General features: G+C 45.2%; 1 non-coding gene across 1 annotated transcript; it reads right to left on the reverse strand.

Annotated features, from left to right (window-relative positions):
• Positions 1–20,377: 20,377 nt before the first annotated feature.
• LOC114810549 lies at positions 20,378–20,515 on the reverse strand. Its single transcript, XR_003758245.1, has one exon. It is a non-coding gene; the product is annotated as a small nucleolar RNA SNORA7 (small nucleolar RNA).
• Positions 20,516–23,599: the final 3,084 nt, after the last annotated feature.

Genomic DNA, 23,599 nt, shown 5'->3' on the forward strand with positions numbered 1-23,599 from the left:
AAGTCACTTCACCTCTCTGTGCCTCAGTTACCTCATCTGTAAAATGGGGATGAAGACTGTGAGCCTCATGTGAGACAACCTGATTACTTTGTATCTACTCCAGAGCTTAGAACAGTGTTTGGCACATAGTAAGCACTTCACAGATATCCTCATCATCATCATTATTATTATTAAAAGGCAGAGCCAGGATTAGAACCCAAGTCCTCTGACACCCGTATTTGTGGTCTTTCACTAGGCCAAACTACTTATCTTTACCATTTGAGTTCACCTTCCTCCTATGTGTAAATTATGTTATGTCTGTTTTCCCCACTAGTAATAATAATGTTGGTATTTGTTAAGTGCTTACTATGTGCCAAGCACTGTTCTAAGCTCTGGAGTAGATACAAAGTAATCAGGTTGTCCCACGTGAGGCTCACAGTCTTCATCCCCATTTTACAGATGAGGTAACTGAGGCACAGAGAAGTTAAGTGACTTGCCCAAGGTCACACAGCTGACAAGCGACGGAGCCAGGATTAGAACCCATGACCTCTGACTCCCAAGCCCTGGCTCTTTCCACTAAGCCACAGCTCTTTGTAGAAAGGGATCAAGTCTTCAATTGTACTGATTCAGACGATCAACCAACAGTATTTACAGAGTAACTATTATGGGTTGAACATGGTACATGGTGCCTGGGGAAGTAGAGTGAAATTAGTAGAAATGATCAGAGAAGCAGCGTGGCTCAGTGGAAAGAGCACGGGCTTTGGAGTCAGGGCTCATGAGTTCGAATCCCAGATCTGCCACTTGTCGGCTGTGTGACTGTGGGCAAGTCACTTAACTTCTCTGTGCCTCAGTTCCCTCATCTGTAAAATGGGGATTAAGACTGTGAGCCCCACGTGGGACAACCTGATTCCCTTATGTCTACCCCAGCGCTTAGAACAGTGCTCGGCACATACTAAGCGCTTAACAAATACCAACATTATTATTATTATTATCCCTATCACCAAGGAGTTTACAATCTAGTCGGAGAGCGAGACACATGAAAATCAAAAGGAGCAAGTAGGAGACATAAGTGCTCCTGGGATGTGCGTACCCCAACACCTAAGGAACGCAGAGGAGCTGAACTGGCTGTTAGGGCAATACTGGATGAGGAGGTGAGATATTAGTTGGGGAAGACTTCTTGGAGGAGGCACGACTTCAGAAGGGTGTATTGCCATTGTTCTTGTCTGTCCGTCTCCCCCGATTAGACTGTAAGCCCGTCAAACGGCAGGGACTGTCTCTATCTGTTGCTGACTTGTTCATCCCAAGCGCTTAGTACAGTGCTCTGCACATAGTAAGCACTCAATAAATAAAATAAATACTATTGAAAAGAGAATCAGCATGGCCTAGTGGATAAGGCATGAGCCTGGGAATCAGAAGGACCTGGGTTCTAATTCTGACTCCATCACTTGTCTGCTGTGTGACCTTGGGCAAGGCAATTCATTCATTCATTCATTCATTCAATAGTATTTATTGAGTGCTTACTATGTGCAGAGCACTGTACTAAGCGCTTGGAATGTACAAACTGGTAACAGATAGAGACAGTCCCTGCCCTTTAACGGGCTTACAGTCTAATCAGGGGAGACAGACAGACAAAAACAATTGCAATAAATAGAATCTCTGTGCCACAGTTACTTCGTCTGTAAAATGGGGATTAATACGGTGAGCCAATATGGGATATGGACCATGTCCAGCCTGATTGCCTGTATCTACACCATGGCTGGCACATAGGCACAAATCCCCATTTGATAGTGCTTATCAAATACCATTAAAAAAAGAAAAAGATGGGGAGAGCAATGATCTGTCAGATATGCATGCATTCATTCAATCATATTTATTGAGCGCTTACTATGTGCAGAGCACTGTATGTAGCGCTTGAAAAGTACAATTCAGCAATAGAGAGAGATAATCCCTGCCCACACTGGGCTTACAGTCTAGAGATAGTTGTAATGATATTTATTAAGTGCTTACTCTGTGCACCGCACTGTACTAAGTGCTTGGAGAAAATACACAACTAGACTTACTTTGTGGTATTGTATTTTCTCAAGCGCAAATATAGTGCTCTGCACACAGTATGTGCTCAACAGATACCATTGCTTGACTGGATTTTGGCAAGAATGTAACTGCCGAGTTTTAGGAGAACGGGGTGTACACCTTGGAAATGAAAGACATAGAAGGGGCAAAGGGACAATCCACTTTTTTCCCCAACAACAACAAGGAATAAAGTTTGACACTAATTTTTTTCAGTAGAAAATTTTGTTTGGGCTAAAGCATCACCCAAGCCCCCTTTTTCCTCTGCTCCTCCTCCCCTCCCCTTCGCCCCGACTCTCTCCCTCTGTTCTACCCCCCTCCATGCCCCACAGCACCTGTGTATATATGTAAATATTATTCTATTTATTTTATTAATGATGTGTATATATCTGTATTTATAATTATTTACATTGATGCTATTGATGCCTCTGTACTTGTTTTGATGTCTCTCTCCCCACTTCTAAACTGTGAGCCCATTGTTGGGTAGGGATTGTCTCTATTTGTTGCAGAATTGTACTTTCCAAGTGCTTAGTACAGTGCTCTGCACACAGTAAGTGCTTAATAAATACAATTGAATGAATGAGTGAATGAAATCCTGACTCACATGGCCTAACAAATGTTTAGTGTGAAAGAGGGGAAGCAGTGTGATCTGGTGGAAAGAATACAGGCCTGGGGATCAGAGGACCTGGGTTCTAATCCTGACTCTTCCACTTTCCTTTCAATAGTATTTATTGAGCGCTTACTATGTGCAGAGCACTGTACTAAGCGCTTGGGATGAACAAGTCGGCAACAGATACAGTCCCTGCCGTTTGACGGGCTTACAGTCTAATTGGGGGAGATGGACAGACAAGAACGATGGCAATAAATAGAGTCAAGGGGAAGAACATCTCGTAAAAACAATGGCAACTAAATAGAATCAAGGCGATGTACAATTCATTAACAAAATAAATAGGGTAATGGAAATATATACAGTTGAGCGGATGAGTACAGTGCTGTGGGGATGGGAAGGGAGAGGTGGAGGAGCAGAGGGAAAAGGGGAAAAAGAGGGTTTAGCTGCAGAGAGGTAAAGGGGGGGTGGCAGAGGGAGTAGAGGGAGAAGAGGAGCTCAGTCTGGGAACGCCTCTCGGAGGAGGTGAGTTTTAAGTAGGGTTTTGAAGAGGGGAAGAGAATCCGTTTGGCGGAGGTGAGGAGGGAGGGCGTTCCGGGACCGTGGGAGGACGTGGCCCGGGGGTCGACGGCGGGATAGGCGAGACCGAGGGATGGTGAGGAGGTGGGCGGCAGAGGAGCGGAGCGTGCGGGGTGGGCGGTAGAAAGAGAGAAGGGAGGAGAGGTAGGAAGGGGCAAGGTGATGGAGAGCCTTGAAGCCTAGAGTGAGGAGTTTTTGTTTGGAGCGGAGGTTGATAGGCAACCACTGGAGGTGTTTAAGAAGGGGAGTGACATGCCCAGATCGTTTCCGCAGGAAGATGAGCCGGGCAGCGGAGTGAAGAATAGACTGGAGTGGGGCGAGAGCGGAGGAAGGGAGGTGACTTTGGGGAAATCATTTAATTTCTCTGGACCTCACATTCCTCATCCTCAAGATAGGGATTAAGTGCTTGTTCTCCCTTCCAGTTAGACTGCAACCCCGATGTGGGAAAGGGACTGTGACAGACCTCATTATCTTCTATCTACCCATCAATCGGTTCTATTTACTGAGTGTTTTCTACTTGCAGAGCATTGTACTAAGTGCTTGGGAGTGTACAATATAACAGAATTAGTGGACATGTTTCCTGCCCGTACCAAGCTTACAATCTAGAAAGGTAGAAAGACATTAATGTGAAAGACAGACATATGATAATCACAGTGCTTAATTCTGTGCTTGGCACATAGTAAGTGCTTAACATATACCATAGTTATCATATTAAAGAGTTATTAGTAGTGGAAAAGTCTGTCAATGCTAGACTCATTTTAGATCCCCACCCTAGTGGTCTTCAATTCAGCAGTCAGTTGATTGCATTTATTGCGTGCTTACTATGTGCAGAGGAGCATACTAAGCACTCGATACAGTACAATACAACAGACTCGGTAGACACATTCCCCGCCCACAAGGAGCTCAGAGTCTAGAAGAGGAGCTCACAGTCTAGAGGAGCATCTTACAGTCTAGAGGCACAGTCTAGAGGAAAAGCTCACAGTCTCAAGGAGGAGCTCACAGTCTAGTGGAGCATCTTACAGTCTAGAGGCACAGTCTAGAGGAAAAGCTCACAGTCTGGAGGAAGAGCTCTCAGTCTAGAGGAGCATCTTACAGTATAGAGGAGCATCTTACAGTCTAGAGGAAGAGCTCATGGTCTAGAGGAGGAGCTCAGAGCCTAGAGGAAAAGCTCACAGTCTAGAGGAAAAGCTCACAGCCTAGAGGAGAAGCTCATAGTCTAGAGGAAGAGCTCACAGTTAGAGGAGGGTCTCACAGTCTCAAGGAGCATCTTACAGTCTAGAGGAGGAGCTCACAATCTAGAGGAGAAGGTCACAGTCTGGAGGAGGAGCTCACAGTCTGGAGGAGGAGCTCACAGATTAGAGGAACAGCTTATGGTTTAGAGGAGCTCATGGTCTAAAGGAAGAGCTTGCGGTCTAGAGGGGTCAACGTCCTTCAAAAGCGATACTTCCCCCCCCCCCCCCGCCCACCTTGAGGAATTAGAAATAGGTCTGGGAAGGCTATAGCTGTTAAGCTTCAGGCAGGACGTGCTCAGATGTTTTTTGTTTTGACTTGCTTTGCAATGCGCCAGGCGGAGTCACGATAACAGTTCCAAACCACTCTATTTTGGTTTCCCCCACAAACATTGCTTCCCAGAAGTCAGGAACTTCAGGAGCTCTTTTCATTGGATATGCTTTTTGGGCCAGGAAAATGAGCCTATTCGGAGAGGGTGCATATGATCAGGGGAAAATGGAGGGTTTGTAGGGGGGTTAGGGGCCTGGGGTCTTAGGGCCAGGTGATTGTGACAGTGGAGGAAAGCTGTATTTGAAGGAGGGGTGCTTTCATCATCAACATCCTCACAGTGATTAGTGCCTTCAGAGGTCCAGAGTCCAGAGATTTACAATTTTCATATATTTATTCATACATTCAATCATATTTATTAAGCGCTTTCTGTGTGCAGAGCACTGTACTAAGACCTTGGGAAAGTACAATACAACAATAAACAGTTACAATCCCTGCCCACAGTGAGCTCACAGTCTAGATCAACTTGCAAGTTCTGGAGGAAGTGTCACCCTCCTGAACTGGAAAAGAGAAAGGAGCAATCCAAGTTACCTATTATGCTGCAGATTTTGCCCATTTCTAGGCAGGAAATTATCTGGATGCCATGAAATGTTACCCTCCCTGCTACACAGCTTTAGAAGGTGGTAGAGGGTGGGAAAAGGCATTCTAGCTGCCCATTTTTTTAATGGTATTTGTTAACTGTTCACTATGTGCCAGGCACTGTACTAAGCACTAGGGTAGATACAAGATGATCAGGTTGGACACAGTACATGCCACTCATGAGTCTCACAGTTTTAATCTTTCCCGTCTCTCAGGCCCGCAATCTCGGTGTCATCCTTGACTCGTCTCTCTCGTTCACCCCACACATCCTATCCGTTACCAAGACCTGCCGGTTTCACCTATACAATATCGCCAAGATCCGCCCTTTCCTCTCCACCCAAACGGCTACCTTACTGCTACAGGCTCTCGTTATATCCCGGCTAGACTACTGGGTCAGCCTTCTCTCTGACCTCCCTTCCTCCTCTCTCGCCCCGCTCCGGTCTATTCTTCACTCCGCTGCCCGGCTCATCTTCCTGCAGAAACGATCTGGGCATGTCACTCCCCTTCTTAAACAACTCCAGTGGTTGCCTATCGACCTCCGCTCCAAACAAAAACTCCTCACTCTAGGCTTCAAGGCTCTCCATCACCTTGCCCCTTCCTACCTCTCCTCCCTTCTCTCTTTCTACCACCCACCCCGCACGCTCCGCTCCTCTGCCGCCCACCTCCTCACCGTCCCTCGGTCTCGCCCGTCCCGCCGACCTCCGGGCCACGTCCTCCCGCGGTCCTGGAACGCCCTCCCTCCTCACCTCCGCCAAACGGATTCTCTTCCCCTCTTCAAAATCCTACTTAAAACTCACCTCCTCCAAGAGGCCTTCCCAGACTGAGCTCCTCTTCTCCCTCTACTCCCTCTGCCACCCCCCCTTCACCTCTCCGCAGCTAAACCCTCTTTTTCCCCTTTTCCCTCTGCTCCTCCACCTCTCCCTTCCCATCCCCACAGCACTGTACTCGTCCGCTCAACTGTATATATTTCCATTACCCTATTTATTTTGTTAATGAATTGTACATCGCCTTGATTCTATTTAGTTGCCATTGTTTTTACGAGATGTTCTTCCCCTTGACTCTATTTATTGCCATCGTTCTCGTCTGTCCATCTCCCCCGATTAGACTGTAAGCCCGTCAAACGGCAGGGACTGTCTCTATCTGTTGCCGACTTGTTCATCCCAAGCGCTTAGTACAGTGCTCTGCACATAGTAAGCGCTCAATAAATACTATTGAATGAATGAATAATCCCCATTTTACCGATGAAAATACTGAGACACAAGAAGTTGAGCGATTTGCCCAAGGTCACAACAGCAGTTAGCAGCAGAGTTGGGATTAGTAACAAGGTCCTTTGATTCCCAGACCCTTGCTCTTGCCACTAGACCCTTAATATTGCATTCATTCATTTATTTATTCAGTCGCATTTATTGAGCATTTACTGTGTGCAGAGCATTATACTAAGCGCTTGGAATGTACAATTTGGCAACAGATAGAGACAATCTCTGCCCAACAGTGGGCTCACAGTCTAAAAGGGGGAGACAGGCAACAAACAAGTAGTCAGGCATCAATACCATCAAAATATATGAATACAATCATGTATATATATATATATACACATCATTAATAAAATAGAGAAATAATATATATAAATATACACATGTGCTGTGGGGAGGGGAAGGAGGTAGAAACAAGGGAGGGAGTCGGGGGAGTGGGGAAGGGAGGAGGGGCAGAGGGAAAGGGAGGGCTCAGTTTGGGAAGGCCTCCTGGAGAAGGTGAGCTCTCAGTAAGGCTTTGAAGAGGCGAAGAGAGTTAGTCTGGGGGATGTGAGGAGGAAGGGCATTCCAGGTCAGTGGTAGGTAGGACGTGGGCCAGGGGTCAATGGCGGGACAGGAGAGAATGAGACACCGTGAAGAGGTTAGCGGCAGAGGAGCAGAGTGTGCAGAGTGGGTTGTAGAAGGAGAGAAGGGAGGTGAGGTAAGAGAGGGCAAGGGGATGGAGAGCTTTGAAGCCAAGACTCAGGAGTTTCTGTTTCATGCGAAGTTTGATAGGCAACCACTGGAGGTTTTTGAGGAGGGGAGTGACATGCCCAGAGTGTTTCTGTAGAAAGATAATCCGTGCAGGGAAGTGAAGTATAGGCTGAAGCGGGCTGAGACAGGAGGATAGGAGATCGTAGAGGAGGCTGATGCAATAATCCAGTCGGGATATTATGAGAAATTGTACCAGCAAGGTAGCAGTTTGGATGGAGAGGAAAGGGCAGATCTTGGCAATGTTGTGAGGGTGAGAGAGAGAGTCAAAGATGACACCAAGGCTGCGGGCTTGTGAGACGGGAAGGTTAGTAGTGCCTCCCACAGGGATGTCATCCACAGTGAAGGGAAAGTCAGGGAGAGGAAGGAGGGAAGATGAGGAGCTCAGTCTATGCATCACCATCATCATCATCAACAACATAATAGTATATATAAGCACATACTATGTGCCCGAAAATACGCTAAATGCTGGGAAAGATCTAAAATAATCAGATTGGATGCAGCGGTAGTCCTGCCTCTGGCCCAGAATACCCTCCCTCCTCATATCCAACAGACAGTTACTCTCTCTGTCTTCAAAGGCTTACTGAAGGCATATCTCCCCCAGGAGGACTTCCCTGACTAAGCCCTCCTTTCTTCTTCTCCCACTCCTTTCTGCATCGGCCTGACTTGTTCCCTTTATTCATTCTCTCTCCCAGCCCCACAGCACACATGTCCATATCTGCAATTTATTTATTTTTATTCCTGTCTGTCTCCCGTTCTAGACTGTATGCTCATTTGGGCAGGGAGTGCGTATGTTTATTCTAATACTGTACTCTCCTAACCATTAAGATGGTGATCTGCACACAATAAACACTCAAATACATTTGACTGAGATTAGTGGTAATACTATTCATTAAGCACTGTGTGCAGAGCACTGTACTAATCTTGAGAGAGAATATACAGGTGGAATTAAGCTTGTCATGGGCAGAGAACGTGTCTGCCAACTATGCTGGCCACTTTATCAAAATGCTTGCACCCTCTCTTTTTCCCTCCCCGATCACCATCTTCAAGTGTTCACTCTTCAGTAGTTTCTTCACCACTGTTTTCAAACAAGCTCATGTCTCTCCTAACCTAAAAAAAATCCTCCCTTATCCCCTCTGCTCCCTCCAGTTACTGCACCATCTCCCTCCTATCATTCCTCTCCTAACTCCTTGAGTGTGTTGTCTACACCCACTGCCTCTACTTCCTCTCCTCCAATTATTTCCTCAACCCCCTCCAATCTGGCTTCTTCCTCCTTCACTCCACCAAAATTGCCCTCTCAGGTCATCAAAGATCTCCTTTTTGCCAAATCCAATGGCCTCTGCTCCATCCTAATCCTCCTCCACCTCTCAGCTGCTTTTGATGCTGTCAACTACCCCCTTCTCCTGGAATCATAATCTAATCTTGACTTCACTGACCCTGTCCTCTCCTGGATGTCATCCTACCTCTCTAGCCACTCATTTTCTCTTTTACACAGGTCCTCCTCTATTTCCCATCCCCTAATTGTGGAAGTCCCTCAAGGCTCAGTTCTGGATGCCCTTCTAACCTCCATCTATACCAACTTTCTTGGAGAACTCATTCGCTCCCATGATTTCAACTACCATCTCTGTGTAGATGATTCCCAAATCTAAATCTCCAGCCCTGATCTCTCATTCTGCAGCTTCACATTTCCTCCTGGCTTCAAGAAATCTCCACTTGGATGTCCCAGTGACACCTCAAACTAAACATATCCAAAACAGAACTCCTCATCTTCCCTCCCAAATACTTTCCTCCCTGTGACTTTCCCATCACTGTATACAGTACCACCACCTGTCTCACAAGCCTGTAACCTCGGGATTTTCCTCAACAGCTCCTTCATTCAGCCTACATATTCAATCTGCCACCAAATCCTGTCAGTTCAACCCCTTTCCCCTCCCCACAGCACTTGTTTATATTTGTACATATATATTACTCTATTTTATTAATGATGTGTATCTATCTATGATTCTATTTATCTATCTTGATGGTATTGATGCCTGTCTACTTGTTTTGTTTTGTTGTTGGTCTCCCCCTTCTAGACTGTGAGCCCTTTGTTGGGTAAGGTTTGTCTCTATCAGTTGCCAAACTGTACTTTCCAAGCAGTTAATACAGTGCTCTGCATACAGTAAGCGCTCAATAAATATGATTGAATGAATGAACTTTCACAAATTGCTAAAATACACCCTTTCCTCTCTAACCAAACTGCTATCACATTAATCCAAGCACTTATTTTATTCTCCTTGATTACTGCATCAGCTTCCTTGTTGACTTCCCTGCCTCCTGTCTATCCCACTCCAGTCCATGCTTCACTCTGCTACATGGATCATCTTTCTACAAAAGTGTTCAGTCCAAGTTTTCCAACTCCTCAGCTACCTCCAGTGGTTGCCCATCCACCTCTGCATCAAATAGAAACTCCTTACTCTAAGTTTTAAAGCACTCTATCACCTTGGCATCCTTCCGACCTCAGCTCCCTGATTTCCTACTCCAACCCAGAATACACATTTCAGTCCTCTAATGCCAACCTATTCATTATACCTTGATCTCATCTATCTCACCACTGACTTTTCACCCATGTCCTTACCCTTTCTCTTCATATCTGATAATCACTCTCACCCCCTTCAAAGCCTAATTAAAAGCCCATCTCCTCCAAGAGGCTTCCCTGACTTAAGCCCTCATTTCCTCTTCTCCCTCTCCATTCTGCATCAACCTTGCACTTGGATTTGAACTCTTTACTCAGCCCTCCCTGAGCCCCATAGCTCTTATGGACAGATCCATAACTTATTTACTTATTTTAACATCTGTCTCGCCCTCTAGAATATAAATTCATTGTGGGCAGGAAACATGTCTACCAATTCTGTTGTGTTGTACCCCTCCAAGCACTTAGTACAGTGTTTTTGATTAGTCTAACCCTGCCTCTGCCCCTTACCTGCTTGGTTACCTTTGGCAAGGCCCTTCATTTCTCAGTGAGAAATGAGATGGCAATTTAATGTTCGCTCTCCCTTCTGTGAGCCCCATGTGGGGCAAGAACTTTTTCTGCCCTGTTAATCTTATATTGTCCCCAGTTCTTAGTACAGTGTTTGGCACGTAGTAAGCATTTGATGTTTATCATAATTATTTTTCACTTTATTTTTATGCAGAGTTCCCGAGAGGCAGCCCAACAGCTGACTTGTGAGAGGAGAGGCCCTTGTTACTCCCCTCTGAAGAGCTGGAGGGGATCCAAGGATCAAATAGAAGTCACTATGTTCAGAGTGCTGTATTATGTGCTTGGAAGATTACAATAGAGTAATAATAATAATAATTAAGCACTTACTATGTGTCAAGCACTGTTCTAAGTTTAGGGGTAGATTCAAGCAAATCAGGTTGGACACAGTCCCTGTCCCACATGGTGCTCACAGTCTCAATTCCCATTTTATAGATGAAGTAAGTAAGGCTCAGAAAAGTGAAGTGACTCACCCAAGGTCATACAGCAGACAAGTGGTGGAGCTGGGTGATCCCAGTCCTCAGGGAATTTACAGTCTCGTGGGGAGGCAGAGGCACCAAATGGGCCCCAACAACTGGTAAGAGCTATGGGGCTCAGAGAGGGGTGAATTAAGAGTTCAAACCCAAGTGACAGGGTGATACAAAATGGAATGGGAGAAGAGGAAATGAGGGTTTAATCGGGGAAGACCTCTTGGAGGAGATATGCTTTTAATAAGGCTTTGTTGAGGGTGAGAATATGAAGTATGAAGAGGAAGAGTGTTCCAGGACAGTGGCAGGAAGTGGACGAGGGGTAGGTGGTGAGATAGATGAGACTGAGGTGCAGTGAGAAAATTGGAGGTAGAGGAGTCTAGTATGCAAATTGGGTTAATAGTAGAAAATCAGGGAGTTAGGGTAGGAGGGGGGCAAGGTGATTGAGTGCTTTAAAGCTTATGGTGAGGAGTTTCTGCTTGATGCAATAGTGGATGGGCAAATCACAACATTAAATTACAATGTCATTTTCATCCCTGGAAACTTTAGGTGGACTGACATTGAGCTGGTCAGGAGTTGCTCATCTCCCTTGATGCAGGAGAGAAGGACTGAGTTTTTCCTGTAATGCTCTTAGCTCTACTTTTTGGGACACATCATTGCCTAACAGGCGGATGGGAGCCAAGGTCTTCCAGGGGTGCCTAAATCAACTTGCCCACTATTAGGGCCAGGCAAGGATTTTGCAAAACAAAATGTTCCTGGCACGCTTATCGGCTGTTCAATTTCTGTAGTTTCTATTGTATACACAGGCTCCATACCCTAACAGAGTCTTGAGTGAATCACTGGTGATTTTAAAAGCTGAATAATTAGACCAGAACAAAGAGCCTTGAGGAGAACACCTCCATGTCGAATGAATTCCCGATAATTAGTGGTCCAGCCTCATTGCCCAAGGATGTATTGAGAGGCCTAATTGAATGACCCATTTGAGTCATAAAAGCCATGAGTAGTTTTACCAGATATTTTTAGGATACATCCTGGGTATTTTAGCTGTTGGAGATATAACTAAAGAGGAGCAGTATGGCCTTGTGGAAAGAGCATGGGCTGGGAATCAAAGGACCTGGGTTCCCTATAATGTAAGCTCATTATGGGCAGGGAATGTCTGCTAATTCTGTTGCATGGTACTCTCCCAAGTGGTCAGTACAGTGCTCTGCACATCATAAGTGAAGCAGAAGAGAAGCAGCGTGGCTCAGTGGAAAGAGCACGGGCTTTGGAGTCAGGGCTCATGAGTTCGAATCCCAGCTCTGCCACTTGGCTGTGTGACTGTGGGCAAGTCACTTAACTTCTCTGTGCCTCAGTTCCCTCATCTGTAAAATGGGGATAAGACTGTGAGGCCCACAAGGGACAACCTAATTCCCCTATGTCTACCCCAGCGCTTAGAACAGTGCTCGGCACATAGTAAGCGCTTAACAAATACCAACATTATAAGTGTTCAGTAAATATCATTCATTATTTTATTGATTAATCCCACTTCTGCCGCTTGCCTGTTGTGTGACCTTGGGCAGGTCACTTAATGCTCTGGGCCTCCATTTTCTCCCCTCTAAAATGGGGATTCCAGTGTGGTTTAGTAGATAGAGCACAAGCCTGGGAGTCAGAAGGACCTGGGATCTAATGCCGGCTGCACCACATGTCTGCTGTATGACCTTGGACAAGTCACAACTCCTCTGGGCCTCAGTTCCCTCATCTGTAAAATGAAGATTAAGAGTGGGAGCCCCATGTGGGACAGGGACTGTGTCCAACCTGATTAACTTCTATCAACCCAGTGCTTAGAACAGTTCTTGGCACACAGTAAGTACTTTACAAGTTCCATAATTATTATTATAAATACTGTTCACCCTCCCATTTAGATTTTGAGCCTCCTTTGGTGCAAAGACTGCATCCAACCTGATTGACTTGTATCTACCCAAGTTCTTCAAACAGCGTTTGACTCATATGAGCTTAATAACAACAACAACTAGGCTCCTCCTTCATATAGTTAGAAAACCCCAAAACTATTATGGGGTATGACCATATACAAATAAGCAAATACACTCAGGCCTTGCACACCATGCAACACTCAGGCATTGCATATCATGCAATGCTAATGTAACAATAATAATAATAATGATAATAATAATACTAATTGTGGTATTTGTTAAGCATTTAATATGCACCAAAAACTATAATAAGCACTGGGGTAGATACAAGCAAATCGGGTTGGACACAGTCCCTGTCCCACATAGGGCGTAGAGTCTCAATTCCCGTTTTACAGATGAGGTAACTGAGGCACAAAGAAGTGACGTGACTTGCCCCAGGTCACACAGACTGTGAGCCAGTTGTTGGGCAGGGATTGTCTCTATCTGTTGCCTAATTGTGCAATCCAAGCAGTCTGCACATAGTAAGCGCTCAATAAATACGATTGAATGAATGAATGAATAAATGAATGAATAGCGGACGAGTGGCGGAGCCAGATTTGGAACCCATGACCTGACTGTAGTCTCTTCGGGGTTAGAACACTATCATTCTTCCATAATGAGCACCAACATATAGCAGGAACAGGCCCAAGTGGAAGCAACAACTGTCTGGTATACAGACAACGTAGGAGTGTGGAATGGAAATCCTGTCATAATTGGCTCAGGACCAAGGAGTGTGAGCTGTCATCCTATTTTGTACATTGAGGGAAGTTCATTCATTCAATCAGTTCATTCGTTTTCATTCATTCAATCATATTTATTGAGCGCTGTGTGCAGAGCACTATACGAAGTGCTTGGAATGTACAATTTGGCAACAGAAAGAGACAATCCCTGCCCAACAGCAGGTTCACAGTATTAAAGGGCGAGACAGACAACAAAACAAAACAAGGAGCCAGGCATCAATGCCATCAAGATAAATAGAATCATAGATAGGTATCGATTTAACGCTTACTGTGTATAAAGCACGGTACTAAGCACTTGGAAGCGTACGATACAATAAACGGACACATTCCCCGCCCACTTAGAGTCTAGAAAAGTTGAATAGCCAGAACAGGCCAGGAGGAGATCTCACCAAGACAGAGATTCAGTCTGTAGCTTCCCTTCGTGGCCACCCACATCATTTTTGGTGGCAGTACTGCGGGCTTCACTCACGACACCACAAACCTCCCCCACACTCTGCTGGGGAGGAGAGCGGGAGCCATTTCCCGCCTCACTATATCATTTTGGCTTCCTTTCCCCTTCGGGGACCCCTCTTCCTCTCAGCCAAATTTGCTGAAGCAGCCCTCTTGGTCAGAAGCTTCGCGAGTCAAACACTGTTGGCAATTGTCTCGCGGGACTCAGGGCCATGGGTCTCTTTCCACAAGTGAAAACACCAGTTAGGTTTCCGAAGACCCAGATCGACTTAGAAAGAGTCCGGGGATGGGGAAATAGTAAGGCCTAGTGGAAAGAGCACAGGCCTGGTAGAGGACCTGGGTTTTAATCCTGCCTCCTACATTTACCTCCTTATGTGGCCTTGGGTGAGTCACTCACTTCACTTCTCTGTGCCCCAGTTCTCTCATCTGTAATATTGTGGATTCAAAACCAGTTCTCCCTCCTACTTAGACTGAAAGTCCCATGTGGGGTCTGATTATTCTTGTACTTACCCCAGTGCTTAATCTAGTACTTGATGCATAGTAAGCACTTCAATACCACTATTACTATTATGATTGGCATTCCTCCCCACACGCATCACCCTACAACTTTCCTATTACTATTATCATTATTATTGAATTATTCATTCACTCATTCAATAGTATTTATTGAGTGCTTACTATGTGCAGAGCACTGTACTAAGCGCTTAGAATGTACAATTTGGCAACAGATAATAGACAATCCCTGTCCAATAACGGCCTCACAGTCTAAACGGGGGAGACAGGCAGCAAAGCAAAACAGAACAAATCAAAACAAGCAGTCTGGCGTAGATATCACCAAGATAAATAGAATCATAGATATGCACATCATTAACAAAACAAATAGAGTAATAAATAATATATGCAAATATGCACAGTGCTGAGGGGAGGGGAAGGGGAAGAGCAGAGGGCGGGAGAAGGGGTAATGGGGAGGGGAGGAGGAGCAGAGGGAAAGGGAGGGCTCAGTCTGGGAAGACCTCCTGGAGGAGGTGAGTTCTCAGTAGGGCTTTGAAGAGGGGAAGAGAGTTAGTTTGGCAGATGTGAGGAGGGAGGGCATTCCAGGACAATGGTAGAATGTGGGCCAGGGATCGACAGCGGGACAGACGCGAACGGGGGACTGTGACGAGGTGAGCAGCAGAGAAGCGGAGTGCATGAGATGGGCAGTAGAAAGAGAGAAGGGAGGAGAGGTAGGAGGGGGCAAGGGGATGGAGAGCTTTGAAGCCAAGAGTGAGGAGTTTTTGTTTCGTGCGGAGGTTGATAGGCAAACACAGGAGGTTTTTGAGGAGGGGAGTGACATGCCCAGAGCGTTTCTGCAGGAAGATGAGCCGGGCAGCGGAATGAAGAATAGACTGGAGAGAGGAGAGACAGGAGGAAGGGAGATCAGAGAGGAGGCTGACAATAATCCAGTCAGATATTAGGAGAACTTGTACCAGCATGGTAGTAGTTTGGATGGAGATGAAAGCAGTGTAGCCTAGTGGAAAGAGCAGGAACACAGGAGTTAGAGGACCTGGGTTCTCATCATGGCTCTGAAACATGCCTACTGTATGACCTTGGGAAAGTCATTTAATTTCTCTGTGCCTCAGTTATCGGCAAAATGGGGATTCCATACCTGTTCTCCTTCCTTCTTAGATTGTGAGGCCTGTGTGGGACAGGGACTGTGTGGGGCTTGATTACCTTGTGTCTTCTTCAGCACTTAGAACTGGGCTTGCCACATGGTAAATGCTTAATAAATACCATTATTATTATTATTATTGTTAAGTGCTAACTAATGCATTAGGGCCCACAATTCCCTTTACAACTTTTCAGTTCTCTTTTGCTTTCTGTTGCCTAATTATCTCTGCTGGTGGAGATTTAATTAATGTTATCAACATGGAATTAACTGCTTGCATCACCAGGCTCAACCACTATTGCAAAATATAATTTAATTGGCTCCAAATGAATGTGGCATAAAATTAAAAGATACCCAAAGACATCTCCAACAATTGAATGGCTTTGGTTTGGTTGATTACATTTTGAGTTCAATTAGATTTCTCCGGCTTCCCCTCCCTTCTCTTTCTCCTCCTCCCCAAAATATCAATCCAGATTCTGGCCATAGAGTACTAAAACTTGGAAGTTTATTATTGTTGAGTTGACTCTGTTTAGATTATACTCCCATATTAGAATCAGATGAAAAAAAACAGTCCAGTGCAGGTCATTAGAGTTTGACAGCAATGTGAGGTTGTTTCAACCAGCAGATTTCCAATGTAAAGGGAAAGTTTCCAAAAAATGTACTCTATTAAAAATGTTTTTCAACTATTATTGCACAACCATGAATTTTATTTGAGCAGCTCCTGGCAAAAATGAAAATGCAAAAGATATACCCTCTGCTTTGCTAATCCTGTACCTCTATACATAACTTTCTTTGGAAAAGAGACAACTTCAGCTTGAAGGTTTGAAAACACAAGCTAGTATTCCTCTCCTTCCATTCCATCAGAAGGACACATGACAACTGTGGTACTTGTTAAGCACATACTATGTGCTAAGACCACACTCAATGCTGGGGTAGACCCAAGACAATTAAGTTGGACACAGTCCCTGTCCCACCTGGGGCTCGTAGTCTAAGCGGGAAGGAGAAGAGGTATTTCGTCTCCATTTTACAGATGAGGTAACTGAGGCACAGAGAAGCTAAGTGACTTGCCCAAGGGCAAACAGCAGGCAAATGGTAGAGTTGGAATTAGAACCCAGGCCTTTTGAATCCCTGACCCGTATTTTTTTCTCTAGGCCACACTTCTTCTCCAGAGGAAGATTTTCCTGGGAAGAAGCTTTGAGAATTGCTGAAAAGAAACAAGCATTTGAAGGCCTAGGGTTGGGAAATACATCTATAAAGAGCATGTTGAGCAAGGTGGTGGAGGAAAGGGAATGGGGGGGTGTTGTCAGAGTGTGGGGGAGGAAGGATTTACTCCTGCTAGACCACCTGACCAGACCACCACTTTTTTCACCTTTACAGCCCTATTGAAATCACAGCTTCTCTAAAGAGGCCTTCTCCAAGTAAGTCCCTTTCTCCTCAATTCTCTCTCCCTTCTGCATCATCTATGAACTAGGATTTATTCCCTTTAGATATTTGATATTCATCCCACCCTCAGCCTCATAGCATCCATTTAGATATATATTAATTAGTTATTGATATTAATGACTGTCTCACCCTCTAGACTGTAAGCTCACTGAGGGTAGGAAATGTGTCTACAACTCTGTTCTATTGTTCCCTCCCAAGCTCTTAGTACGGCACTCTGCATACAGTAAGTGGCTCAATAAATATCATTAATTGATTGTTTGCTGAGACAAAGGGAAACACTGGGAAATTCCAATTCTGAGAAAGCCCTCAATTCCTGGGAAAACCCATGCTGGTAAATTTTCCAGACAGTGATCCAGCTAGGGCACACCTGGTTATTGTTGTCCTCCATCTGACTGGGTTTTAAATTAAAAATGGGGCTTTGAGTGAGGGCACCATTTTCATTCATCCATCCACTTGTATTTATTGAGCACCTACTGTGTGCAGATCACTGTACTAAGCACTTGAGAGAGTACAATATAACCATAAACAGACATATTCCCTACCCACAATGAGTTTACAGTCTAGAGCTGGGGAGACCGACATCAGTACAAATAAACCAATTACAGATATGTCCATAAGTGCTGTGGGGCGGGGAAGGGAGAATGAATAAAGGAAAAAAGACAGGGTGATGCAGAAGGGAGTGGCAGAAGAGGAAAGGAGGGCTAAGCCAGGGAAGGCCTCTTGAAGGAAATGCACCTTCTATAAAGTTTGGAAGGTCGGGGGAGAGTCACCATCTGTTAACATTTTCAACTACCATATCTGCCTGTTGTCCCTTCTCCCATGGGACAAGGACTGTGATCAGACTAATTGTAACTATCCCAGCTCTTAGTATAGGGTTTGGTATATAAGCATGCGCTTAGCTAATACAATTATTGTTAGCATTAGCAGTAGTGAGGACTGAACTTTTAATGCTGCTGCAGAGCTCCACAATGACTGGCTCACATTTCCCAAGATGGGAACTTCAGGGGCAAAAATCTCACAGCCAGATCATCCCTGAGGGTGAAATATTAAATTGGAGAATAATAGTCTGAAAGGTTCTGGCAGTTTCACATGAGCCTGGAAGAAATCACTTCCTCTCCAAATGCTTGGTGCCAAGCCTCTGCTTTTGCAAATTCACCAGGAAAATGGTCCCTCCCATTTTCCTCCACCCCTTCCAAGACACGTTTTCATGGATTTCAGCTTGCCTGGCCCCTCCCGCCCCAGTGAATCAATGGCATTTGCTGAATACCTGTGTGCAGATCACTGGGCTAATGCTTGGGAGAGTACAATGGGACGAGTAGACATGAGTCCTTCCTTAAGGTAATTATAATCTAGCTGACTGCAAATTCATCCACGACTTCAAACTTTTCCTCTTATTCTCCATCCCTCTACTATCTTCCTTATTCTTTAACTCACAGCTACTATAAAGGAAAAGTTCCTCTCTCTGCTGCTTCTCGCCCATTAGGAAAGGGCATGGCCAAGTGGAAAGAGCACTTGTTGGGGAATCAGTGGAATTGGGTTCTAATCCTGCTCTGCCAAATTTTTGCTATGTGATCGTGGGCAAGTCACTTAACTTCTCAGTTCTTCTGTTTTCTCTCCTACTAAGACTGTGAGCTCCATGAGGGACAGGGACTCTGTCCAACCTCATTAGAGAAGCAGCGTGGCTCAGTGGAAAGAGCACGGGCTTCGGAATCAGAGGTCATGGGTTCGAATTCCGGCTCTGCCACTTGTCAGCTGTGTGACTGTGGGCAAGTTACTTCACTTCTCAGTGCCTCAATTACCTCATCTGTAAAATGGGGATTAACTGTGAGCCTCACGTGGGACAAGCTGATTATCTTGTAATAATAATAATAATGTTGGTATTTGTTAAGCACTTACTATGTGCAGAGCACTGTTCTAAGCGCTGGGGTAGATACAGGGTAATCAGGTTGTCCCACGTGAGGCTCACAGTTAATCCCCATTTTACAGATGAGGTAACTGAGGCACAGAGAAGTCAAGTGACTTGCCCACACAGTCACTCAGCTGACAAGTGGCAGAGCCGGGAGTCGAACCCATGACCTCTGACTCCGAAGCCCAGGCTCTTTCCATTGAGCCACGCTGCTTCTCCCAGCCACATTTAGAACAGTGCTCTGCACATAGTAAGCACTTAACAAATATCAACATTATTAACTTGTATCTACCCCACTGCTTTAGATCATTGTTTGACTCACAGTAAGCACTTAAATATCATTAAAAAAAATTCTTCAGATTATGATGTTGGAGTTGAGAAAGTTGGATGAGCCTTGGTTCTGAGTTTTCTGGACTGAGCCCCCGTGTGTAGAATTGATTATTCTGTTCCCGGTTTGTGATAGAATTTCCTCTTCCCTGTCAGCTGGGTTCTGCCGGGGGCACAGAGTTGTGCAACGAGCTAGTAGACGGGAAGGGACATAACACCCTGCAAAGTACAATGTGCAGGACCCATTTGCGGCCTAAGTCACAGCCAATATTGCAGCGTGGCTCAGTGGAAAGAGCACGGGCTAGCGTGGCTCAGTGGAAAGAGCACGGGCTTTGGAGTCAGAGGTCATGGTTTCGAATTCCGGCTCTGCCACTTGTCAGCTGTGTGACTGTGGGCAAGTCACTTCACTTCTCTGTGCCTCAGTTACCTCATCTGTAAAATGGGGATTAAGACTGTGAACCCCACGTGGGACAACCTGTTTCCCTTGTGTCTACCTCAGCACTTAGAACAGTGCTCTGCACATAGTAAGCGCTTAACAAATACTATTATTATTATATTGAGCCGTGGCACTTGGCTCAGGAGGCCATTGTGTTGGTAGCCGTTGAGTCTTCTTTAGCCAGCGTTCAAGCTCCTCATGGGCAGAGATCGTGTCTACCACCTCTTTTGTGTTTTACCAAGTGCTTAGTATAGTGCTCTGCACACTGAAAGCCATCAATCTTTTGACTGATGCATAGGTCTTAAAACTGGGTTGCTTCCCCTACTTATAGTGTATTTAAATGCCTTTTCCCACCACTGGGTTGTAAGAACCCTGATGGCAGGGACTGGGTTTACTTACTCCATTGTTGGCTTTTATCTTATGCCATGGGGTCGGGTCTAGCGACACCATGGACATGCCTCTCCCAGAACACTCCACTTCCATCTGCAAGTGTTCTGGTAATGTGTCCATAGAGTTTTCTCAGTAAAAATATGAAAGTGGTTTACCATTGCCTCCTTCCACGCAGTAAGCAAGTCTCTGCCCTCGACTCTGTCCCATGCCGCTGCTGCCCAGCATAGGGCAGTTTTGACTTGTAGCAGATTGCCTTCCACTCACTAGCTACTGCCCAAGCTAGGAATGGAATGGTTAAGCCTCTGCTTGACTCTCCCTTCTGTAGCCAAGACTGGTTGAGTACTGGAAACTCTCCAGGTGTGATCCTGAGAGGGGTATTTACTCCACTGGACTCTCCCAAATGCTTAGTACAAGGCCTAGAACAGAATAAGTGCTCAGTAAAAGCCACTGATTGATTGAATGGTTGTTCGAGTGCTCAGGGCTCTAGTGGGCCTTTCCACCTAACACAACAGCCCAAGGGGCTCTTCAATCAATCAGTGGTATTTATTGAGCATTTACTATACGCAGAGCAATAATAGAAGCAATAATAATTGTATTTGTTAAGCACCTAATATGTGCCAGGTACTGTTCTACGTGCTCGACTTAGTCCCTGTCCCACATGGGGCTCCCAGTCTTAATCTCCATTTTACAGATGAGGGAACCCTGGCACAGAGGAGTGAAGTGGCTTGCCCAGGATCACATAGCAGACAGGTGGTGGAGCTGGAATTAGAACTTAGGTCATTCTGACTCCCAGACTGTCGGTCTGTCCATTAGGCTACAGTGCTTCACTGTAGTAAGCACTTTGGAGAGCACAATAGAAAAGAATTGGCAGACACATTCCCTGTCCACAACTACCTCTATCCCCAATATGATTGCCCCACCAGCAGAATTGAGTCACCTATCAAAACAGTGTTTTTTGTCCTGGACCAACAGAAGATACACAAATATTAGAAGCAGTGTGGCCAATTGGAAAGAGTCCAGGCCTGGGAGTCAGAAGACCCGGGTTCTAACCTCAACTCTGCTGCACACCTGTTGGGTGACTTTGGGCAAATCACTGAATTCCTCTTCCTCATCTATAAAATCGGGATTAAATATCTGTTCTCCCACTCTGGACCAATGGTTCTGAGCCTTCTGGAATGAGCCCCCATGTGTAGGAATTGATTATTCTGTTCCCGGTTTGTGTTAGGATTTCCTCTTCCCTGTCAGCTGGGGTCTCCCAGGAGCACAGAGTGTGCAATGAGCTAGTAGACGGGCAGGGACATACCCTGCAAAGTACAATGTGCAGGACCCATTTGCGGCCTAAGTCACAGGAACAGAGTGCCAATATTGAGCCGTGGCACTTGGTTTCCTCATCTATAAAATCGGGATTAAACTCTGTTCTCCCCCTCTTCACAGACTGTGAGCCACATGTGGGACAGGAACTGATTCCAAGTGGATTATCTGGTATCTATCCTAGTCCTTAGTACAGTTTCTGGCCCGTAGCAAGGGTTTAAACACCACAATTAATACTATTAGGTAACGATCACTGAAGAACTTGTCTGGAGATACACAGAGCAGTGCTTGGAGTTATAGAGGGAGATTGGGATACTGTTCCTTCAGCTGAAACAGAGGGACCCAAAATGCTGGCTTAGCTCCCAATTCTTCCCAACCAGTCCATAGGGAGAGCTGGCTTTTCCTTTATTTGTACTGGGAGCAAAGCCAGCTCCTACTCTCCAGCCACTAGCCACAAACAGGCTTGGCCAGCATTCTCCCTCTGGGGAGGCATGGGGCCAGAGCTAGTTCTGTCAGCGATCCCGCTTCAGCTGAATAATCGGCAGAAGAGGAGAAAGGGCTTCTGGGAGGGGATTCCAATGGCTTAAATAGATGGGTGAGGGTGCAGGTCGCCCTTGCCACTCTAACTTGCCACTATAGGATGGAGAGATTGAAACCATCCGAGGAGAACTCACGTCCGTTCTGTCTCTGCTCTCGGGAGTTCCTTTAGGGTGGTTTGTCCATGCAGGGCCGGATCCCAAATATAGCATCTGCTGAGAGCAAAGGGACAGTTCAGGTGCCAGTGGAATTGGTTTAGTCATTTGAGTTATGACAAGAGGAAAACCATACCCACTTTTCTCATGATAAAGTTATTTTGTGGATCTTAATATGTGCTTCTTTCACTCTTAAAATAGCTAAAGCTATAAACATTAAAGTTGGCACCACTGAAGCCCTTCTCAGACAGAGGGATATTAAACATTTCAGGGTTACACAATGTAAGTGGCTGTCAGGACAGAAGAGCAGACACTGGCCCTAGCTTCAGCTAGATCTGAAGAAGTCAGTTTATGGAAAACCTACCTGAAAAGAATCACTAAAAGTCTGAGATGATCAGACTTCTATCGGGATGATTTGCCGCTCTCTCTTTGACCTTCCAAGACCTTGTCTTGATGCAGGAATTTGCAGGAAATTGAGAAACAGTGGGGCCTAATGGGTAGAGCACAGGCCTGGAGTCAGCAGGACCTGGGTTCTAATGAGGACTCCACCATATATCTGCTGCATGAGCTTGGGCAAGTCACTTCACTTCTCTGGGTCTCAGTTACCACATCTATAAAATGGGGATTGAGACGGTGAGCCCTGTGAGGAAGAGGGACTGCATCCAAATTGATTAACTTGTCCCGACCCCAGCTCTTAGTACAGTGTTTGGCACATAGTAACCACTTCACAAATACCACAAAGAAGAAGGTTGTCAGCTGCCTCCCTAGCCACTAAGATGTCCAGTACAGATAGGTCTTTATACATTCACAGTGATGTTAGAAATGATGATCCCTTTATCCAGATGCAAGAGTTAAAGATGTTTTATTGTGTATGTCATCAGGATATTAATGCTAAGAAACTTCTTTTCCCGTATGCTCTGATTTGAAAATCTTAATACATGGGAAAAATTCCAATTTTCATCTTGATCCATCATCAACAGCATTGAGCATCTACTGGCTGCCAAGTTCTGAACTAGATGCCTGCCTTGAGAAATTTACAATAGCATAAAGAAACCAAGAAACAGTTTACAAAGATACAACAAAGAATTCGTATAGAGTGAGTATGTATATGCTCTTTTTATAGATATATGCACACTTTTTTAGTTTTTGTCTTTTCTGTGTGAATATAGATTTATGATAAAAAGAACTAAATTATAAAAACTAAAATAGGCCAATAAATAAAAGACAGAAATTCATAACCATGCTCGGCATAGCCCATGAGATAGTGTAAGTAGAAAGATGAGAATTCATCCGGGAATGTCTCCGGAGAAAGAACACTTTCAAACAGACTTGATTTAACAGATTTGAATGGAGATGAAATTCCATGTAGAGAGAAAGATATGAGTAATGGGGCCAGGAATGGGAGAGAAAGGAGCAAGGAGCAGTCAGAAGGTTGCTTACAAAAAGAGTGAAAAGT

This window comes from Ornithorhynchus anatinus, chromosome 3, assembly GCF_004115215.2.
Source record: "Ornithorhynchus anatinus isolate Pmale09 chromosome 3, mOrnAna1.pri.v4, whole genome shotgun sequence".
NCBI lineage: Eukaryota > Metazoa > Chordata > Mammalia > Monotremata > Ornithorhynchidae > Ornithorhynchus > Ornithorhynchus anatinus.